Source organism: Cydia strobilella, chromosome 2 (assembly GCF_947568885.1).
Source record: "Cydia strobilella chromosome 2, ilCydStro3.1, whole genome shotgun sequence".
In the NCBI taxonomy this organism is placed as follows: domain Eukaryota; kingdom Metazoa; phylum Arthropoda; class Insecta; order Lepidoptera; family Tortricidae; genus Cydia; species Cydia strobilella.
The window spans coordinates 20,179,562-20,202,998 of NC_086042.1; positions in this window are offsets into that span (position 1 = coordinate 20,179,562).

The following is a 23,437-nucleotide window of genomic DNA, read 5'->3' on the forward strand; positions in this document are numbered from 1 at the left end:
CAACACACGTTTGCGATTGTTGATGTTGGTAGACGGTGATTTGTGTCAAACGTCAGGTAGCTTCCAGAAATCGCCCAATCACCTGATCATGGCTTGTATAATCCCGTTATTTTGCCAAAAATAATTCGTTATTTTTCGTTTTGAATGTAAAACAATAGTAGAAGTTGTGCTTACCGAGGTCGTGATGTGTTTAATTATAGTGCTAAGTGGTCCAGTGTGGCGTATATTCTATCCCAACTCTTGGTTCTGCATTTTGGTGTTCACAACAACATTTCACGTAAGGTCTATTTAATTTATAATAAATTAAAACAATAGGAGCTCTCTCTTTCAATGTTTTCCTGGCCAGGGTTGCCAGTACATTTAGTTTAATTTTGTTTGATGTTTTACAGGTAGTTTTTCCTCGCATTTATGTGGTAAGTAACAAAAAATATGTTTCACTCAGTGGCAACATTTGTTTTACATTCGTATCAGGAAACCCTCGCAACGCTCAAGATTGCGCATTTCGAACTCAATTTTCGAATCTTTCGCTAGTTCTACTTACTTGCATGTACTTATTAGCACGAGCAGTTAAACATCAACTTTGCCCCTTTGTAAAACACATACTATAAGATTATTTTTAACATACTTGATACAATCCCATAAAAATAGCAACATGTAAAGAATGCAAATCTCACAGCCCAATATGCAACTTAGTCCCATAGTTTACTATATTTCTATATGTATATGGGAGCAACTTTACAACAACCTATTATAATAATTATGTTATACATAATAATATGTTATAATTCATGAACCCAATGTTACACTTTTACCCTAACCATTAAGGGAACATAAAAGTCAACCCGAAACTATTTTAACACGTAGTCGAAATTGTTTCAAATGAAGCTATAAAAATGTATGAGATTTACAGCGTCTTTATCAGAGGACATCGTTGACACAACGACGCTGGCGTGTGGGTGGGACGTACAAAACTTTAACGTTTGACGGTGAAGATGAGCCACTTTTCCTTTAATAAACCGACTTTAAAAAGGATGAAACATAATATTATACATTTTATATACACTAGTAACGATATGTTTTATGTCGGTGCCAAGCCAAATCTTTAAAGCGTCGACACACTGGCGAACCGAATACCGACCCTGGTGCAGTTCGTAAGAAGAAAAGAAAGTTGCCAGGTTGTTTGAGGTTATTATTGACCAGTATTGTATCTATTTAGCTTTGCATATCATGTCAGTTGTTAGCGCGGGATCCTGCCTTTTCGCCGAAAATTGTATTGCCGAATTTCACTTCCACCAACTAACTTTTACCAAATAATTATTTTGCAACCATTCCCAACCCCATAGTTGTGAAATGAAAATGACGTACTAGGTTGGGTTAGGTTAGGTTGGATTATATAAAGTTGGGAAATGAAATTCGGCCAAATGAGACTTCTGCGAAAAGTTGGTTGGTAAGTGAAATTCGGCAATACAATTTTCGGCGAAAAGGTAGAGAACCTGTTAGCGCATATAAAAGGTTTTTTTTTTAATCCTAAAAATAAACTAAAACTAACAGAAATAAATTAGACTATGAACTAAACAAAACTAAACTAAAAGTACCTAGAGAGTGAAAGCCTACAAATAAAAAATTGGCCCCAGATCTGTGCCGTCCGGTCCGGTAGGGTGCCCACTGCCCAGAAGGCTGGCAGCGTTGCCGCGCTGAACGGCAACGCCAATGCACTGGGCCAGGTATGCCCCAGCCTTCCGGTCAGCCGGTCACCCGTCGCATCTATTCTTTAAATATTGCGTGTGCGCCTTGACCCCACGGCTATTTTTAGGCCTAATTTTAGTTTATTTTGTAAGGTTTTTTATCCTAAGAGATTTTAAGTAATAAAGTATACGACGTACCAGTCGGTATTAAATATTGTATCCTTGCTATCCTAAAATATCTTACAAAAATAATTTAAGTAGATTGTCTAAGTTTTTCCTCGATAGTAGGCAGTGTCAAGTGACTGCACCGTTCTAAGCTATTGCAGAAGGCTACAAAATAAGGCCGTAGGCACGTTCAGCATAGAAATTGGGAGATTTCTCAGTTAAAGACAGATTATTGTCTGTATATATTAGGTTAGACGGACCTTAGGACGTGATTGCACGTTCATCACGGTGTTTAGCGTTTAGTTGTTGATTTAATTACAAAACAGCATTTGCATTCTAATACAGTGGACGTCAACAAAAAATACTACATGAAATACTGAAACAAGCTATCACTTTTATAGTTAGTGTAATATAAAATAAATTGTTATTTTTATTTAAAAAAATCTGTTCTGGTTTATTCAATTTTCATTTCATAAGTCTCTCAAGGAACACAACAAAGAAGTATCTGACGGATTCTTATTGTATTATTTATTATTATACTATTTACTGAACCGATTGAATTACAACGTAGTTTAACACTTTATACTCTCGCGTTTTGTACACATATTTAATTATGCGAACGGGTATACCGCGACATAGTACGTTTTTTTTGTGTAATATCGTTTTGTTCGTACATCGTAAATATTGTAGTATTTGTTCGAAGTCGTTATTGTCACTAGTAGTAGTACTAGTAAATTTTGTCTAAACCATATGCTTTACGTCGAGCTCCCAGGACAAAATGTGTACCTTATTATTTATTAAAGCATTAATTAAACACATATGTAATTTTTAAATAAAAATGTAATACCAAAAAAAAACGACTAATTAGAATTGTCTTCCGTCATACACTAAAGAAAAAGTAACCAAGCCCACCGGTGGCCAAGCCGGGAATCGAACCCGCATCTTCAGTTTACGCGGCTAACGTCCTGACCACTAGACCACCCGGCCACGGCGGTACCCGTCCCAAATTATCTGGTGTATGCTATCTTTGAAAGGCTAGGTTCCCTTGGCCAATTACTCTAAAGGCGAGCAGTGTGTGCTTGCACCTCCGATACAAATCCTTTACTGAATTACGGTATAACGATAATAATAATAATTAGTTCTTTAGCTACCTACTGAATACAGGACAACCTATAAGAAGACAAATTAACCAACCCACCAAATAGGGTTATTCCTACTGTTTCCAACCACCAAGTTGTTACCGATGTAACAACTGGGATTTTTTTTCCACCTTGTCCCAGTAAATACCAACAACCCGAGTGATGGTGGATGTTTTCTTCAGTAGGTATAAATAAATATTATAGTATAAATATAGAGTGCTTTAATAAATTACTGATCAAAACTACTTCTAGGTACTTAGCCTCAAAACAGATCAAAAATATTAAAACTATTTTACCGCTACAAGTGAAAACTTAAAATAGTTATGGAGAAATTTATATGAAAATTTGTCTCATTAATTGTAAACTGAAACCTTAACCATCTTCCTTCAAAACATGAGAGTTCTATGCAGAAAGACAGAAGACTGCTTTTATACAGAAATAATTCTGATTATTGTTGTTAATGTTGTATGTGTCAAAATATGAATATTAAAATGTAAGTGTAGGTACTTAGTAGGTAAGGTACTTACTTAGGTATATTATTATTATATGAAATACAAGATAGTAAACCCGCACATATAGAAAGTTTTTGATGTCTTTGACACTTTTATATGAGAAAAAACCTAACGCGTGTAGAATTTTCCTCAAAAGTTGCGAGAATATTGACATAGGTCCAATTTTCCTACACAAATATTAAGTTACGAGAAAATAAGATGAGTCTAAGGAAGCTGGTACGATAGGGTACACGTGGTACTTCTTATTGAAATGTAAACTTGGTTCAGTAACTGTCACATTGATGATCACTTGTACAACTATGTCTTTTAATATCGTATGAAGATACGGAACCCTCCATTATGCATGGGCCGATACGCACTTGGCCGGATTTTATAAATATACTAAAGCAAATAATTATTATGAGTAAAAAGGTGTAGACTAAGAAAAAAAACCATGTGTCAAAATCATTTATTTCGAGTGTAATCAACATGTAATCGTGTAAATTATTTAAAAATCTATGTTTTAAAATTTTGTAAGCAAGTAAAATGAAGCAATAGAAGATAATTTAGATAATAAGCAAAATATTGACTGCTCCATATAGCTATTCGTAAAATAATTAGGTTCCAACGATTCGGAAGCATCAGCACTATTATAGTAACTGCTTTGTATGTTAATCACTCACAAACAACCATTTTACATATTTTGCACGAAACCAATAATAATTCTACTATATACTTTCAAGTACTCAGAGAGCACCGAACATTCTAAATTCTCTCCAAAATTCAATCTAGGCATCATAACGCTCGCTTTTAGCCGCGGAAGTTCCACCCTAACTTTGCAGATGGGCAGTGCTGTTAAAATTCGACTATCAAATACAAAGTCAGATAGAGCAAAATTTAGTTATGAATTTTAGTGGAGCGTAGTTTGACCCCTCGAGAGTGTTTGCTGAGGTCTCTGAATGTAGTACGAAAAATGTCTGTGTAGAAAACTTAATAACTTTGAACTTTCAACTGCAATATTTTATTACAAACTATATCTTAGCTTGGCATGATCGGGATCATAAAGGTATAAGTTAAGAGACTGTATGGCTACCACGACTTTGACACTGACATATTCGCGAGCGTGTGCCTAACTTGACTTCCTATGCATCTCGCTTGTGCTACTGGCATATTAGTGCCAGGTCAGTGTCGAGCTCGTGGTAAGGCTACTGAACTTGTTCCGCAGCACCGAAGTCAGTAATCTTACAGTTTACTCTTAAATAAACACGTTTAGATCGTAACTTGTAAATTAAATTATATTGGACTAAGGTATTGAAGCAACGAAGCTGAACAATTCATCGGAATTGCTTCGTGTATCTTTAGTAATACATAGTCATCGCAAACACCTAAGCAAACTATACATTGTAGAATTAACTACCATCCTAATGCCCGCCGTAGAATGGAGTTGCTCAGTGGTCCGTGAAATCAACTCACCTAAACGTAAAACCAATACGCGATAGATATCTATTGGGTAAGGATTTGCGAGGGTTAGGTAAACTAACCACAGATATGGAATGAAAAACCGGATTTCTTAGTTTCGCTGGCAGAAAATCAAATGAAACATTCTTTGTGGTCTCTGACATGACCTATGTATATAAAATCACATTTACACATGCATAATATACCTAGGTAATTGGACTTTATGCACATATGGAACGTTGTAAAATGAACGCACTTTCAAAAATTCCAGCTTTTTTGCATCAAATTCCCTAAACACACTATTGTCATTGCATAGATCGTAACTGCATCACATTGCCTCAGATCAAGCTGTGAAGCTAGTTGACCAGTTTCAATACATGTACCTACATATTATTTTTATTTGTTTCATCAGTCGATCGCGGTTCTGTTAAGTTATTCAATTCGTCCACAAGTTATCACTGCATGGAACTAAAATGTTTTAAATCCCCTCTATTATTCGTCTGACTGCTACAACAATTATTTTTATTCAATCCTGTCGCTTCAGAGGTTAATTGAAACGAATAGCTTTTTGTCGTGCAGTCCAGTCAAATGGAATAAAATAATGCCGAGAGCTTTCATTGTGTCGTCTTCATAAAAACTGCATGCACGCGCGTGTTGTAGAAATAACTTTTTATTAATATGGAAATGAACTCATTGAAAATAATCGTAAATGTGAGTAATATCAACATTATTTTCTCTTATAAAATTTATTATGTTATTATATTATTGAAATAAGACTGGAATATGTACTTCTACATGCAATGAGAGAATTATTTTTAAACTGCACTCTATAGCAAATGCTCGCTAAGTAAAGTCGCATTATACATAGACGCACGTATTAGTAACAAAAGAAAAGTTGGCACCTTTGTCGTGTTTATGTACATTGCGTAGCTACTACTAATATAAGACTACTTTACATGCGATTTAAAAATTGTTTATCTGTAGCTGCATCAGTGACATCGAAAACCCTCGAAGACACAGGGCAATTTGCGCACTTTTGAATTTGGAAATCACTTTTATTTCTTTCAGGCCCACTTGCACCAGTTGCACTATCCCACTAATCCGGGGTTAAGCGGTTTGACCGGTTAAACCCGGGTTAGTGGAATAGTGCAAGTGGGCCTAAGAGTTAAAAACCTCGAATTGAATTTGTATTTGTACAAGTACGCGGAGACTTACGAGTTTAAGTCTAGAGATTTTTTAGATAAAAGTAGATAGAAGTAACGTCATCTAGCTTTACTTATAAATAATGCACTTAAAATTTCATGAAGGAAATGTTCCAATGCTTGATTTCATGAAGGAAATGTTCCAAAGGTGGTAATTAAGAGTCCCCGGCAAGCTCGGCCGAATTTCACCTTCCCATACAAACAGAGTTTCGTTCTCATTTTAAGACTACGTGTTGGATTGTAATCAAACTTTGCACATACAATGACATACATAAACTAATTACATACCTAGATATATTATACCCTATCCTATTCTAAGTACAAAGTTTCAGCGTAATCTAGGAGCGTAACTACGTTTGTATGGAGAACCGAGCTTGCCGGGGACTCTTAATGCGACTGTGTATCATCAAATCTAGCTCTAATATAAGTGTAAATCGTACTTATTTATTGCGTAGCTAGGTATTGACTGATATTAATAATAATGTGTTGTGTTAAAATATGGATATGGTAAGCACTTATTGATAACCAGTTTTTTGTTTAAAAAAATAATTAACATCATGCCATTGTTTTAACAACAACATTTATGTGTATATTTTAATTTATTATATGTATGTATATATGGTATGTTATTATATTATATTTTGTTGTTATTGTTGTTGTTAAAGTAGCATCGCCCACAATCTCTCTGCTTTGCCTAAAGGTGACTGTCCGTTTATAACTGCCGCTGCACTGCAGTTGCGACGTTACGCGGTGCCGCACTACTGTAGCAGCACGACTGCGGCTGTTGCGGCGTGCAGTCGCGACAGCGTTCGCTGATGGCTTGTCAATGTCAAGTCATATAATGTCAGACGTACAAATAAAATACTAATTTACTTTTGTATTTTTTACGTGAAGAAGCGAGTGACGATAATGCTACATGCTACATGAAAAAGAAAACCAGTTTGCCTTTCTACAATAGTCAGAGTCCGACGAAGGCAGCTACGCAATATTAATAAAAAATCTGATATTTAATGGTGATCGTTTATTCAGGGAATATTGCCGATTAAATGAAAAGCAATTCAACATTGAATGAGACTTAATAATTGACGAAATACAATCAAATTAATCAAATGAAATTAATGCAGAGGAAAAATTATTCTTAACATTAAGGTAAGTTCACAATGTGAAATTTTCTTCCCCATCCTCTTGCCTAAATGCGTGACCACCAGGTGACCACCGCACACAGCAATCCGATGTGATGAATAAAATTATTTGTAAGAGCTATAGGTAATTGCGCAATTTACACTTCATATTGTCAAGTTTCCTATTTGAAACTGAAACACAAATTAAAATCCCTCTTGTGTTGCAGGTGTCCATGGGCGGCACGGCACTCTTTATGATATGACCGTGCATCCATATAAAACTTGACGGGCGAGACAAGAAATCCTTTATGAAGAAAGCTATTGCCCTCACCTTGGCCGATAGAAAGAACTTCAAATAAATTAATTTGAATAATAAATGGTTTCCTCGTGTTGGTGTGATGAAAAATTGCGTGTTGCACTGTAACAAAGTTTGTTTAACCCTCATGCCTTAAGACCCCCGCAACTGTCAATATTCTAAATTTTAAACCATTCGCTTCTCTCGTGGTTCAATTTTGTATCCTTTCGTATGTTTGGATATCAATATATTACCAGGAGGTATTATTTGAATCCCTAAATCAATAATCTCAAAATACGCTAAATTTGTGAAAGCTGATTCCACAAATCTGCCTTAAGTTATATACCTTAGCTTTATTGGATGTATATAATGTACAAATTTCTAGAGAAGGCGGAGAATGTAAAGTTATAGCAAGAATAGTGCCTGGGCGTGGGCATAGATTTAATAATAAACTATACAATTATTTTCTGGATCAACAAGAGTAGAACCTAAATCAACTTTAACTGAATGCTACTAAACAAAGCCCTCAATGTCAACCTCACGTGCAGAACATGTTGAACATATAATGTATACACTTTTTTTGGGAAACAGGTTTTTCCTAAATTAATAAAAAAGTAAAAAATAAGACATGTTTTATTTTTCACAACTCTTTATTAACTTTAGTTTTGTCCGCCATGATCGTGATATCAGCAGCTTGAGCCTTGAACTGCAACTTGTAGGTACCTGGAAATTAGAAATTATCTTTTCAGTTTCATGTTGTATTTTGAGTATAACTATGTATTTTTGTATGTATATGATTTATTGCTTGCAAGATGGTTATAAGTTACATATATGTATGTCTGTTTGTTGAATTTAACTTCAAATCAGTAAAACGGAGCTAGTAGCGGACAAGCTGTGTTAAACGGTTTGTCTTCAGATATTATGGCCACATCATCACAGAAAATAAATAGGTAATAGTGACCCGACCACCAAAATGGACTTTTAAATATTCGTAGTAAAATAATATTAATTTTATACTTACATCGACGTGATCCTCACAGCAATATTGTGTGTAACACTTGAAGTATTCCATTCCACATTTACTTCACGACAACACAGTCTTTCACGTAGGTCTTCGCGGACTATAATTTTTGTAAATCATTCCCACAAGTGGAAACAAGGTTTTTGATATATTAAGCAATCAAAATCTACTGTTTAGGTATTAAAAATTATAAATCAAATCGTAAGAAACTAGCGGTTTAACTGAAAATTTTTATTATGACAATTGATGACAATGACATCTTTGACAATTACGTGAGTGACGGATTTATTTACTATGGTTCGATAACTTTTACTATACGATTACATTATTCTATTCAGCCTCGCGAGAAAGTCAAACTAAGGTCATCAGTATATTTGTTGAAATATCTTCAATCCTCGATTATTATATCGCAGCAAATGTCGGAAACTGTTTAAAAACCTAATATCTCGAAATGGTTTTCGAAATAGAACATTTAAAAAAAAATGAACAATCCTAATTCTCCCATAAGAGATTGGCATCCTTTCTATACCATCCATAGTATGTGTACTACAGTATGTTAGTATGTATACGTGTATGTAGTGGGTACAGTGTGTTACTCTGGTTTACTAAAAAGGTTAGTCCTGCACTCTGGTGGCAGAACATTGCAGTAATATCCCCTTTTGTCTTAGGCTAGTATACTAGTACCTAAAGGAAATGGATGAGTTGATTTTTGTTTTTTCTTATTTACTGACAAATTGGGACACTATTTCCCCTCTGCCGAGGTACAAGATCAATTGTGCATGCATACGACTAGCGCGGTGCGTGTTGTACACAATTATTGTGTACAACACACACGTTTCCTAACTGGCTCTGTGATATGGCTCAATATAGATTAGCAAAAAAGTTTACAGTAGGGACAGTCGCCATCAGATATATCGGAGCGACCGAGGTGCTAAAAATATCTGAACATGCACTCTAGCGCCTTGACAATAAGGGCGTGTTCAGATATTTGTGAGCTCCTGGGTCGACCCGATATATCTGCGATATATGGCGACTGTACCATCGGGGTTGTATATCCTTGGGTGTAATAAGCTCCTTATTAGAACGTAGTGGTTATATCCTCTTTGCTTAGAACTACTAATATCTGTGACCCAAAGACATTTCAGTGCAGGTGACAGATTTGACGTGCGGTCTGCAGCCGCAGTTGCAATAATACACTAAATACGCAAAAAGGGCCATGCTACGTGCAGTCGGCCTTGTCATTAATTTTACTATGGAAATTGACAATAACATCGACGTGTCGGAGCAGTAGTGCAGTTGCGGTCGGGAAAACGTTAAAATCACCATATTACGTGCAGTCGATATCGTCATTCATTTTACTATGGAAATTGACAATAACACCGACGCGTCCAGGCCGCTGCAGTAGTGTCGGAGCAGTAACGCAGCTGCGGTTGGAAATGGACAGTCACCTTTAAGGTTGACTAGTAGAGAATGCCTAATGGCATTAAGTACGCCTTTTGTACTGTAAGGTTTTCTTTTGTGCAATAAAGGTTAAATTAATAAATTGTTAGAAGGATCTTCCAGGCTAATGCTCAAAATAAAATTTTACAAAAAAAAATACAATTTACTTGGGTAATACTAATAGTTTCTATAATGAGCCACTTAAAATACACGCAGTGAATGAAAACGTTTGAAAATATAACTCTTTGTCTATATTTGAGGTACAATTCAGTTATTATGTGTATTTTAAGAATTCAAGCAGTTTGAAAATTGTTTTTACTATTTCAACCTGAGATTTTTTTTGTTAAAATGTAATACGACTTTCAATGTGCCCTCAGTCAACAACAATGTTATACTAGACTCCGACCTATTATTTTTCACCTCAGCAGCTCGAACAAGCCTACTTTCGTCACTCCCTGGAGTGAGGAAAGTGCGACTTTCCTCACTCCAGGGAGTGAAACAATGTAGCTTTTTAATTTAGTGAAGGCCATGAACTTCATACGGTACGGTACGGTACGGTACGGTCCGGTCCGGTACGGTACGGTCCGGTCCGGTCCGGTCCGGTCCGGTCCGGTACGGTCTCGTCTCGTATCGTATCGTATCATATCGTATCGTATCTAATCGTATCGTACACTTTTTTTTCTGTTTATTCTGTGTAATTCGAAATACATTTTAACCTTTAATATGTTCTCACTACTGAGGTGAAAAATTATGTGTGCAACACGAGAGCAAAGTTATTTTACATTTCGTGTTTTTGAGTCCCTCGCTACGCTAAAGATTCTACCTTAGAATCACTCGCTTCGCTCGTGATTCATTTATAGAATCTTTCGCTTTCTCGGGACTCAAAATAAACACTCGCAAAAAATCCAACTTTCCTCTCTTGTTGCACAAATAACTATAATAATAAAGCCCACTACTCGTGCGACTGTTTGATAAAGGGTTTTATAAATTGTATCGCTTTCATATTTAGTCTTATTGATGTCTTTCAATAGTTACGCCCTAAACTAAAATCCCAGTTGTGTGCTCAATGATAAAAAGTTACAAAATATTTGCATTTCAGCAGATTCAGATAACCTTACGTATCCAAATGAGTCAAGTAAAAAACCCCTACATGTACGTCAGAAAACTTGACTCTAAATATATACACCACCGCCATACAAAAGTACTGAAGCCACTCAAAAACCGGGAAGGTACATTCATATGATATGAAAAATCCATACAACCAAAAGGGTGCGGCACTTACGTCATTTTAATAAAAAAATAAGTTTTTTGGAAAAAACTTATTAATGGCTCAACCGAAATCGGAACCGGAGTCGAAATAAATATTTAGATGGATTATATCTCGTATAGTGAATATAAAATACATTCCAACGTTTCGAATCCCCTCACAATAAAATTGTAACCGTAAATAAACATAACGTAACAAAATGTCTTGCATTTATTTTCTATATATCCATGCAATTACAATTAGGCTAGGTACTCGTCTAAATCAAATTAATAATAAATCATACATGAAAGTTTCCCCGTACCTGCAGGCAAACCGGAACAATATTATACTAGAACTTGTAATGGCCAATTCGGTAAACTTGTTATCGTAAAATAAGGGAGGCTTATTTTTGATACGGGGCGAGCATCCCTTTCATCTCATATTGCGATGTCCGCGGCTCCTGCTGATCCACGCTGAGAGCCAAACGCGACTCAGAAACGAGTAGAACGTCAAACATTATGCGAATCCATTTAATAATATTTGTAGTTAAATAAATAAATTACCCCATTAAATAAATTTGCTTTGAAAGGTAATTTGACAGGAACATTCAAGGAGCATATATCTATGTGTGGTACTAATTTTCATTGCTAGACATTGTAATACAAAGAAATAAGAGCGAGCAGAAGTTTTACTTATATACAAAAATGTTCTTGTCAAGATTCATGTAACATGTCGTTTTAAAATGAGAGCGTTACTTCGATTGTATGAGAGTGGCTTTTAGGTGGCGGTTTCATGTGATTCTTAAGTGTGGACGACGGTAACTTAGGTACTTCGCTTGCCAATCATGAGTAACTGAATTTATATTCAATATTTTTACCACATATTTTAAATTTATTTTGACTTCCAGTCGTATTATGGCTTTAACCACGTGATAAAATAAGGTCATTTTTAACACCACGCAAACTGTTATTATCACGCTATTACGAAGACAAATACAACCACCATATCTGTACTGGAAACTTTTTATTGTTGTCCACCAAAAAAAAAACAACATAAATTTTGACACTTATTCGCTTACTAGTATTAAACTTCATTAAACGTCAGGTCAGTAAGAATCGTTCTGTGAAAGCTTGTCCCCAAATATTTAAGTATATATTTATTTATAACACTAAATCTATTGATATGATAGCTACTTATCTAAACAGAGTTCTATTAAGCTGCGGATAGCAACAGATTTTCATTAAGTAAAAAAGTTTTACATTTTTTTTAAACTGTCTGCCTCGAACATAGCCTTCGCACTCTAAATATTTGATGTTTATTAATATACGCTGGCATCTCATTAACGTCTTACGACATAAGCCTCGGACTTAACCCTTAAATGCATGATTTTTCTTTTTGCCTGGAATTAATATATGTCTTACATAATTGTTTACTGATTCTAGGAAAAATAAGAATAAAAATTAAAACATCGATTTTCACTGCTTAACCAGTATTAGAAGTTACATAGGGTAAATAATAATTTATGTAAATTTATACAATTATTGGTAAAAGATATATCAAAAATCTTACTACCATTAGAAATTTATACTATTTGTAATATACCTATAATAAAGATTTTAAATATAAATAATTACAAACCCCGAAATACCGCCTAAATTACATACTAAAAATCATCAAATTTTTCCAATTTTCCGCCATTTCGTGTTAAAAGAAATGTAATTTTTTTAAACTTAAATACTGCGCAAATTTGAATAAAACAACGGAAAGCGTATTAATTTACAATCAAAATAATTATACAGGACCAAATAGATTTTACCTAATTATGCATAAAATTATATGTTTTTTGTTGTGTACATACATACATCACTATGCATTCAAGGGTTAACTAAGTAAGAAAATTATCCTTATTCCATTAATAACTGGTGGTTCTCACCTGCTATTTTATACTTATGTATCCGGCGACTGTAATGCTCTTGGATACGTTCACACACGGTCAAAATATTTCTCAAAGAACAAAAATGTTCACCATTTGTCCAACCAGTAAGCACAGCTCGCAGAACATAAAGCAAAATGCTCCTTTAGGTACCTAATAGAAATTCCGCACGCATATCGCCGATGTGCCAGGACCCTAATATCATCGCCGGGATACACTTTTATCCGGCCCCCGCGGGACGCTCGTACTGTATTACGTGGAACATTTTTATTGTTCTTTTGCGAAACCGGTTTAGTGATCTTGCTAAATATAGTAGCGCTTAGTTATGTCCTAGACTGTGTTCCTAGATTAACCTTAAGGTGCAGTGAGTTTAGGCCCGCGCTAAGCACTGAGCGGAAGGCCGTGCGTGCCCGGTATCGCGAATATCATTGCTATAGAATTGTAGAAATTATAATAATAAATATTTTACTATAGTATCTGAAGCTACATAAACTAATTACGAAATCTACATGATATATATAGATATATAAAAAATACTTCCCACTGAATCGTTTTTCCGGGAGCGTTATGATTCTGCCTGGACAAATGGATGGATATCCGGACACGACGAGACTTCCAGTTATATAAGGTTTAGATATAATTTTTCCGTTTTTACAATATTATCCACTCTAAAACACTTTGAGAATTCACGTTAAAATCGAAATAAAAAGACTTCAGATTATCAATTTATCAGTTATGTTATGAGTAGGGAGCAGTATCATGCTTCCTACTCATAACATAACTACTAATGCATGCTATTATCATGTTTAATAAATATCTAAACAAATTTATTACTTAATACGGACTAATTTTTCACATATCACAATATCATTCGATTAGGTTCATTTTTGGTTTTTGATTGAAAAAAATAGTATTACATTTAATTTTTAAATTTCACTTGAAGCAGTTTAATATAAACTCATCACTCATCAGGATGCTAAATGACCTTTGTATTAAAACAAGTAGTTAATAATATTATTTTCAAGGGACGGAAAGGAATGCCTGACTTTAACTGTTTACATTTACTAAGAAGGGTGGTATAAAAATGTAAGGTGTAAAAACAGCGCACATTATTTTTACAGTATGTATTAATGAGAGTGGATAATAATTTAAAAAATATTTTCTAACACGGTTTTCTATTTGATCCAACTCGCCTTCAAATATCAGGCGAATTTAATTATCGGACTGTGTCATTTTATCGGTAATGACAAACAATTTTAATATTTAATTTTGTGTTAACCAGAGACGTCTGCTACTCGTAACGATAACGAGTTAAGAGATAAAGGAAAAATTGAGACACACTCACTATCAACTCCGGGATTGGTATCGGCTGGTGCCCGCCACTATATGTTTAGGTTGACGATTGACGTGTATTTAAGGCCCCGTGGGTTCCGGTTCTTCTCTCACTCTCACCGAGCGTAAGCGTGAGCGAGATGGCTGTTCGTGCCGGGGATCGCGAATTTCATGTTTTAGAATTTTAAACATTTATAAAATTTAACAAAAAAAAAGTACCTAATCAATGAGTTTGATCAAAAACAACATTGAACATTTTTAGAAGAGATTTTCATATTTATAGCTTTTGTGCAAAAATGGTAAAAAAAATTAAGGTGAGTTTTAGACTTATGTTAGTGATTTTTTTCTATCGAGCGAACGTCAAGAAATTAGGTTTCGAGTCGACGAACTTGTTGAAATTACTAGAGAAAGGCCTCAAGATTGTTAATTAAATTTTTGGAAACCGTATTATAACTGTATTGTGGCTGAGCTGATGCTGAACCTACTGCACTTTAACGAATTTATCCTTCTTATTCCTGCCCTTATCCCACGTTATGTGGGGTCGGCACAATATGTTTTTCTCTTCCATTCTCCTCTATCTTTCGTCACCTCAGCACTCAATTCTTTCTTTCTCATATTCACACAATCCATCCATCGTTTCTTGGGTCTACCATTCTCTCTCCGTCCATCAACATTCATCCCTAACATTCTTTAACGAATTTATCCAGTTTTGTTTAAGTAAATAAAGGGCCTGCTTAAAAAGTATTTCCCGTTAAATAAACCTTGATCTGATTCACCTCGGTCTACCCTATTTTCGTGTATAAAATGTATTGAACGTATATGTCGAAGTGAAGTTTCCTGGTGATATTGTGATAAAATAAAACAAAAGAGTGACTACCGGTGCTCGTAACAGTTGATGCGCTTTTGTTATTTATATCGCGAGACCTCACTATTCTCGAATATAAAGTAGAATTGTTTTACAACACCGTATCGTACATAGGTTTTGTTAAGTTTAAATCTTCTTTAGAATGCAGGAAATAAAGTTGAAACTTTATTTTGCGTAAAAACGACAGGTGTACAAAATATACTTTTATGCCTACAAAATGGGAATAAATCCGTTTTGTGACAAATAAACTTGAATACCGAGTCATAGGTTACGTTGAATTAAGTGTAGGTAGTAACTATACCTAATAACGCTACAGTGTAAAATAATGCATAACGTAACTAAATCACAATGTTATATTTTTATGTAAGGCTGCTCACATTTTTTATTAGTTAAAAATGACTTTTGGTGACGGCGTTACTTGATTGCGTAAAAAGTTTACTTAACACTTTCTAACTAAAGCGGAACTTAATCGAGCATCCAATGAACTTTAAAAGTACCGCCAACATTTATTTAATAAGCGATTAAGTTTTTTTTTTTAAGAACAATTTTGGGCACAAATCAAATTATTTTATTAAATATTTTTGATTTGTGTTTTTTTAAGTAGTCACACTACTTACTATATATAAATTAAAAACTGTAATAGATGTCATATATTAAAGATTAAAAAAAAACAATATACCAAAATTATAAACATCTAAGGTTTATTTTTGACTGAATCAATGAAAAAACGGAATACCACAAAAAACTGTAAACCGATAAACAATTCAGACAATAGGAGGGAAAATTGATTTGTACCATCAGTCCTATCCGCCAGACTAATGCGACCATTACAAGGACAAATCAGTAGCGATCTAACAGAGAATCGTATGTTTCTACATTGCTCGCGAATTAGCGGTAATGACCATAGTTTCGACTGATCGAGGGTTATCGTTTGTGGTTTGGACGTTTTTGACGAAATTAGGACGTTTACGGATCGGATAGTAGATTGAGTTGATAGAAGGCAGGGGAAGTCTACAAATAACAATGTGAGTCTTTCGATGATTATAGCAAGAAGAGCTTTCTTCCCCTCACGACAAAATGTGTGCTTCGCAATACGCTAGTCATTTTTCCAGGATAGGTAGGCAGCACGACTACGCACTGAAACTTTTAAAAAGCGGGAGTAGAATAAAGGGGAAGGGCAATATGATCATCTTATTGAAAGCTATTTACGTAAGCGGACGAAGCCGCGAGAAATGGCCTAGTCATTTTTATAATATACTAGCGACCCGCCCCGAATTCGCATGGGTTAACAAATATAAACCTTCCTCAAGAATCACTCTATTGATAGGTGAAAACCGCATGAAAATCCGTTCAGTAGTTTTTGAGTTTATCGCGAACATACAAACAGAGAGACGCGGCTGGGGACTTTGTTTTATAAGGTGTAGTGATAAATGCAAGAAGTTAGCAGTGCTCTCGAGTAACTTCGTTAGTCGCCATCAGGTCTGTAATTGAGTTGTGACGTCCCAGTTATTTTTCTTCGAGTACCTAGTTATATACATAAAATATAAGTAGTTCCATGAAAAGACAGTTACCCTTTAGCTAGTTATATAAGCTCTCACTGTCAGTTCTTGAATTTTATCTTCAAAGTATACATAATTAAGGCGGGTATGAGTTTGTATAGATTTGTTGTACATGAACCCAGTTTTACTTATCTTTAGTTTTACCTATAAGCTTAAAGTTGCTTAAAGCTAACCAACAATATAAACTTTTCCTGGAGTTGTAGAATACATTTTTAAATAATTCTTCCTCATCATAGTGATAATTTTGTTCCAGTTTAAATTAATTCAATTTAATTTTAATTGGCATTCAATTGATTGTCGCTGATCGGAGGCATAACAGTTGACTTATCGCATTCCGCTATACAGGATGGAAAAAATTAATGGGCCCTGGAGGGAAAGTGCCTTAAAACCTTAAGTTAGCTCATTTTACTTAAAGGAAACATTCTTTTATTTTTACGTGCATACCGTGGACAACAAATAGTCCGCTGTTTGATAAACAACTAGCTATTTGATAGACATCATCTGTCTATCAAACAGCTAACGTAACGTATGTACCTAATCAAATCAAGACTACACAGCACAGTACAATGCACTGTAGTCTGAATAATGTTTATACATAATCTCCGTGTATGTATTTTGTTTGCTCTGTGCAAACAAAATACATACTCCCTGGCAAGCTCGGTTCTCCATACAAACGTAGTTACGCTCTCATTTTAAAACGACTCGCTAGATTGCTCTAAAACTTTGTACTTACAATAAGATAAGGTATAATTATCTAGGTCTGTAATTAGTTTATATAGCTTCAGATACCATATTTTAAAAAAAATACAGCGAATTTAAGTTATTCATACAAAACCCGTTTTTGCTCTATTTCTTTTTTTTAATAAACTAATTACAGACCTAGATATACCTCATGTCATTGTATATGTAAAGTTTAGTTAAAATCCAACACGTTGTTTTAAAATGAGAACGAAACTCCGTTTGTATGGAAAGGTGAAATTCGGCCGAGCTTGCCGGGGACTCTTAATAACACCAGCACTACGAGTTAAGACTAAACTATTTTATGTAACTATCTCGAGACTTAATACCTGCCTTACATACTTGTTGTTGTAGTTGGGCACATACAATGGCATGTAATGCAATATACGATTATAACGATACAAGTGCGAATAATAAACAATATAATATTTTTTTGCTACATTGTCAACTGTACTTAATATCTAGGTACCTGTCATTCCTACATTCACATCCCGCAGAGATGGGCATTTCGTAATAGGGAACATTATGCAAAACCCTGCGTAGGGGGCGCCACTACCACAATCTTGAGGGTCTATCGCCAACCAAGAAAATTAAAATTTCTTTATCTAACATCTCTGTCACTCTTGCACCGAGCGATAAAGAGGCAGATAGCGAAATTTCGGATTCACGTTTTCCGGTAGGTCCTTTGTAAACAAACCGCCTTGATGCATCAATGTCATATTTTATTATCTCTGAAAAACCTGTCAAAAAACTGTAAAGGCACAGTATGTATAAATTACCCTATGCTTTACTATCGGAGCTAATGCTACACTCTGGTGGCAGAATATTGCAGTAATACCCCCTATTTATTCCTGATTCCATGTTTACTTGAAATTACTTTTGGAATCTGATTACCGATGACCAGATTACTTTGTAATCTAACTGTGGGATTACTAATTACATTTCAATTTGAGCAATCAGTAATCATCTTGTTCCAATATTGCAATTACTAGTAATTGGGAAACGATGACGATTCCTGATTACAGGAATGGATTACTTGATTCCTTTCAGATTACTTTTTGTTATAAAGCTATAGTGTGACCACCGACGGTAAAGCCTTTTTCGTTAATTTTGCGTTATTCACTACACACACTCACACATTAGAGTAATGTGTAATTTAATTACAAAAATAATTGATTACGCCCAACTCTGACATTCCGCATATTTCGATATTCCTTCCCACTTTTTTTCTTGAGCAAACTTCCAGTCTTCGTCTCATATCATTTTAGAATTCTTTTATGCTTTTTACACTAAGTTTTTTACTGTTTCTCACAAAAACGCAACGATTCCCAAAAAACTTGTTTTACCTACATATCGCGCAACTCGCACTTTGCCGAATCGGCAATACTGAATATTATTTTATTTTACATTACCTTTGCATAAGATCCGTGAGTTACCTACCTATCAAAATTATTATTCCTATAAATGTGTACAAAAACTTGTAAGACATCTATGCATAATAATCACACTCGATGCCAATTCTTAAACTTCTAACTTCAGAATATTCCCGGCGGATGCAAAACTCCAAGTAATATTCATATTTGTCGATCACAAGAGCGTCTGATTCCGCGACACTGTAACTTCTCGATTTAATTTATAAACTTATACGGTTTCACTCTTATCGTGAGGGAAAAAGTTTCGGCAAGTAATACGAAATTACGACTGCTATTGTACGAGGAAGTTTGAAGGAGTCCCGAACGTGTTCGAGTTTAGTTTTGTGTATTTACTCGTACTTTAATTATAGGATATTGTACCTTTATTTGTTTAACTGAATATATTTTGTTAAAATACATATATTTTGTTAAAATACATATATTCGTTAAAATATTTAGTTATGTATATGTTACCGGAAATGTATGAAACCTATAGTCTAACCCGTTCGTATAAAAATACCGCAAATCGATGTACAGGTTAGCCGTTTGGCACACACATACTAGAGGCCAAACCAAAATTGTTGACCCGCAGTTCCTAAAAAAATTTCGCTGCGGGGGGGTGGTAAAACATTATTTTTTTTGTATGTTTTTTTTTTTCATTTTATGATTAATATGTACCGTATCTGCAGTACAGTTCCATAAGTCTAGTGAAATAGGTATTGAAGTAGAACTGTGTCACTTTGTAAAATTGAAAAAAAGAAAATGTTAATGATATTATTTTCAAAATTACTATCTTGGGGTTCGATATCAAGATATTACGTATCATTTGTGGTATATTGTACAAAAAAGATCAGTAAGGTATATCGTAGCTGGAGGATACAACCTTGATATTTTGTGTCAATAACTAAACAAATTATACCAACTGATGAAAAGGCGCAGTTAAAGGGTTAAAGAGGTATTTCTCGTTGGATATATAGATATTACGTATCATTTTATGATTAATATGTACCGTATCTGCAGTATAGTTCCATAAGTCTCGTGAAATAGGTATTGTAGTAGAACTGTGTCAGTTTGTAAAATTGTAAAATTAAAAAAAAATTGTTAATGATATTATTTTCAAAATTGCTTTCTTGGGGTTGCATATGAGGATATCACGTATCATTTGTGGTATATTGTACAAAAAAAAATGTGTGTACCAAACGGCTAACCTGTATAGTACATCGATTTGCGGTATTCCTTTGAAATTGGGGTCGAGCGGCTTCCGCTACTAGGAATTGTATACAATTCCGAGGCTATTTAGGAAATGTATAGAATATTCTTTCAAAGATTTTTTACTACACACATATCCCGGTAAATGTGTCTATAATATTATTTCCGGGCAATTTAAGGAGTTAAACATATATAAATTTCCTAAAAATTGTATACAATGATGGATTACATACATTTCCGTTAACATATATAAACATTGCGAGTTAATTGTGCTTGTATTTAATTAATATAAATTAATGGGACTGATATTGCGTCATCCTTCAAACATATATTATGTACATTTGAAAAATAAGATATCCAATAAAAATTAATAGGTAGTTACGATCGTACCTATTTATGTCAAAATTATTAGATAAAAGATTATAATGAACAAGTCCGCTTTAGAAAGTGCCTACGCTGGAAACGAGACACATTAAAATTTTATCAAATCCGTTCTCACAAAATAGGAAACTACATTTGTGTAAGTAATCACAATAAACGCATTATGCAAATCGAGCTAAGCCTAAAACCGGATAAAATTTAAATAGAGGAATCGTAAAGTTAGTGAGCGACCCAAACTTTAATTTGAACAATTAGTTGCCAAAATCTAGTTGGCAAAATTGTCGCTCTGGAAATAAAGTTGCTATTCGCTCACAGTTACATTGAATACAACTATGCATTTGCAAGAAAATACACCCTTATTTAGAACTTGATAAGGTACACTGTCCCAAGGTAGGCCGGCAAAAGTCGAAAGTTTTCTAACTCGGCTTAAGGGATTTTGGATTTCCACTTTGATGCTAAACAGAACATTTTGAGTTTAGCTAAAGCAAAGTCTAAAACTATTTAATGAATAATTTCGGCTCTTCTGTACAAAACACAATAAGTAATTACAAGCGCCTCCGGCGTATGACTAATTAAACTCTAACTAATGGAGTACTTTGAACAATTATGTTCATGGAAGTTTAGGATTTGAATTATTAGGTCATATATTATAGTAAGAGGGTTCTTGATTATTAATCTATTTATCCTTTCATGTGCTTTAGCACTGATCAGTGCATCCCTATATTAAACTTAAGCGTGTCAATAATAAGTTCATGTTTGGAACAGCCAACATGTTACAACATACGAAAGGTTAACCTTGATAGCAAAAGGGTCAGTTTATTTTTTTATGATAGTAGTTGCTGGTGAATGCTTGGACTTGGATGCCTGGAGCGAGTATTTTGTATCTGGGTGCAAATGAATTATTAATGTAAGGATTAAATTTTGACTAATATGTATAATTCAGAGGCATGGAGAACATGCCATTGTGTGGAAATTTCATCCTAAGTGGCCCGTTTACGGCTTTAGAGTAATACATGTACAATTGTACAATTAATAAATGAAAAAAAAAAAAAAAACAGCAAGGAGGTATTGGCTTATTTTTGCCGACCGTTTTAACCCATTACCGCCCACACCCACTTTTTGGAACCCACCTTGTTTTTATACTGATATGTTAACGTAATGTAATGTTAAGGTAATGTTAGTATGTCTACCAACAGTTTAAATTCGATCTATAAAGAACTTTGGGAAAAAATCAAATTATTTTATTAAATATTTTGATTTGTGTTTTTTAAGTAGTAAATATATAAATCCCGCCTTCACCACTGGAGGCCTTCGTCACTTTTTCTTTAATATAGTCTATTACAGTTCATAACTATTATCTATTTAATTATACCGTTTACGCTATCTTTACCTAGCCATTTCTTACTTTATTCACCTGGCACCTTCGTTTGCCAAAATGCTAACGCTTAGCCATATTAAAGTATACAATTTAATGCACTACTTGCCGCTAATAGCGCGTCTAGTGCTTAATAGCTATTTCAAAGAGTTTAGCACAGTTTCATTAAACTTTCAAATGCTCTGCGATGTAAACCTACCCTAAGGATGACGAAGTTTCATAATAAGCTCTCGTAATGCCTTGTAAACAACTTTAGGACATATTTTGGGCTGTGCTTCGTGCAGGAAGATTAGTTACGGTCCAAAACGGCCACCTATACCGCATACCGCTATTATATCAATATTATAGACTAATATGTCTCATATCGTTTCCCATGGTTGCAACTAATTTCGGCGTATTTTTGTAGCATCTATAATTTCCTACTTTAGTCAATGACTCATATGTTAGAGAGTTAAAGCCATATTTGGGCATACACGCCCAAGTGTATCGGTCTAACGGTATTGTAATGAAACTTTGCACATACAATGACATGAGGTATACCTACATGAGTATAGAGCTACAACAAGTTTTGTATGAAAAACTTAAATTCGCTGTATTTTTTTTTACTATTGTATCTGAAGCTACATAAACTAATTACAGACTTATCCTATTGTAAGTACAAAGTTTCAGAGCAATCAAGCTAGTCATTTTAAAATGAGAGCGTAACTACGTTTGTATGGAAAACCGAGCTTGCCTTAGTTGGTAGAAATATTCTTAAGTATTTAGAATAGATAAATTAAAAAGTCCATTATTAAAATTAGCGATAAAGTGACACGAGCTATTAAATTTGAAAACTATATTTTTATAAAAACTGAGTAAACAAATATATTTCCGAGTGCAACGGCCGCCAACGTTAATATTCCGAATGGGTTGAAACGAATTAAATTGCACCTTACAGCAATAAATAACTGGGTTCACTGACTAATTATTCATGTGGGATTTCAATGGCGAAAAAAGGTTATTCGAGTGAAAGATTGATGTTAGGTGAGCTAGAATTGAAGTGCAGTCAATCGTGGTAACGTTAGCGTTTACAAGTTCCTAATGGTTCTGACATAAGTCACATTTGCCAATTATTTGAACCTAAATGTTAATATATAACTATTTCCTTTTTTATTGTGGGACGTAACGCATTGGACCGGCAATCCAAGGATGTGGATGCGTGCGTGTCCCACGTTGGCCAGAGTGATCATCGTTGATTTTTTCATTGTGATTGACATTTGTATATACAATTTGTAGATTATTTGAACCTAGTTGATCTGATAGATTAAAATCAATTTTAAAGCTGTATGTGTGTTACATTGCACAGGTGGTACTTATTTAATTAATTTATT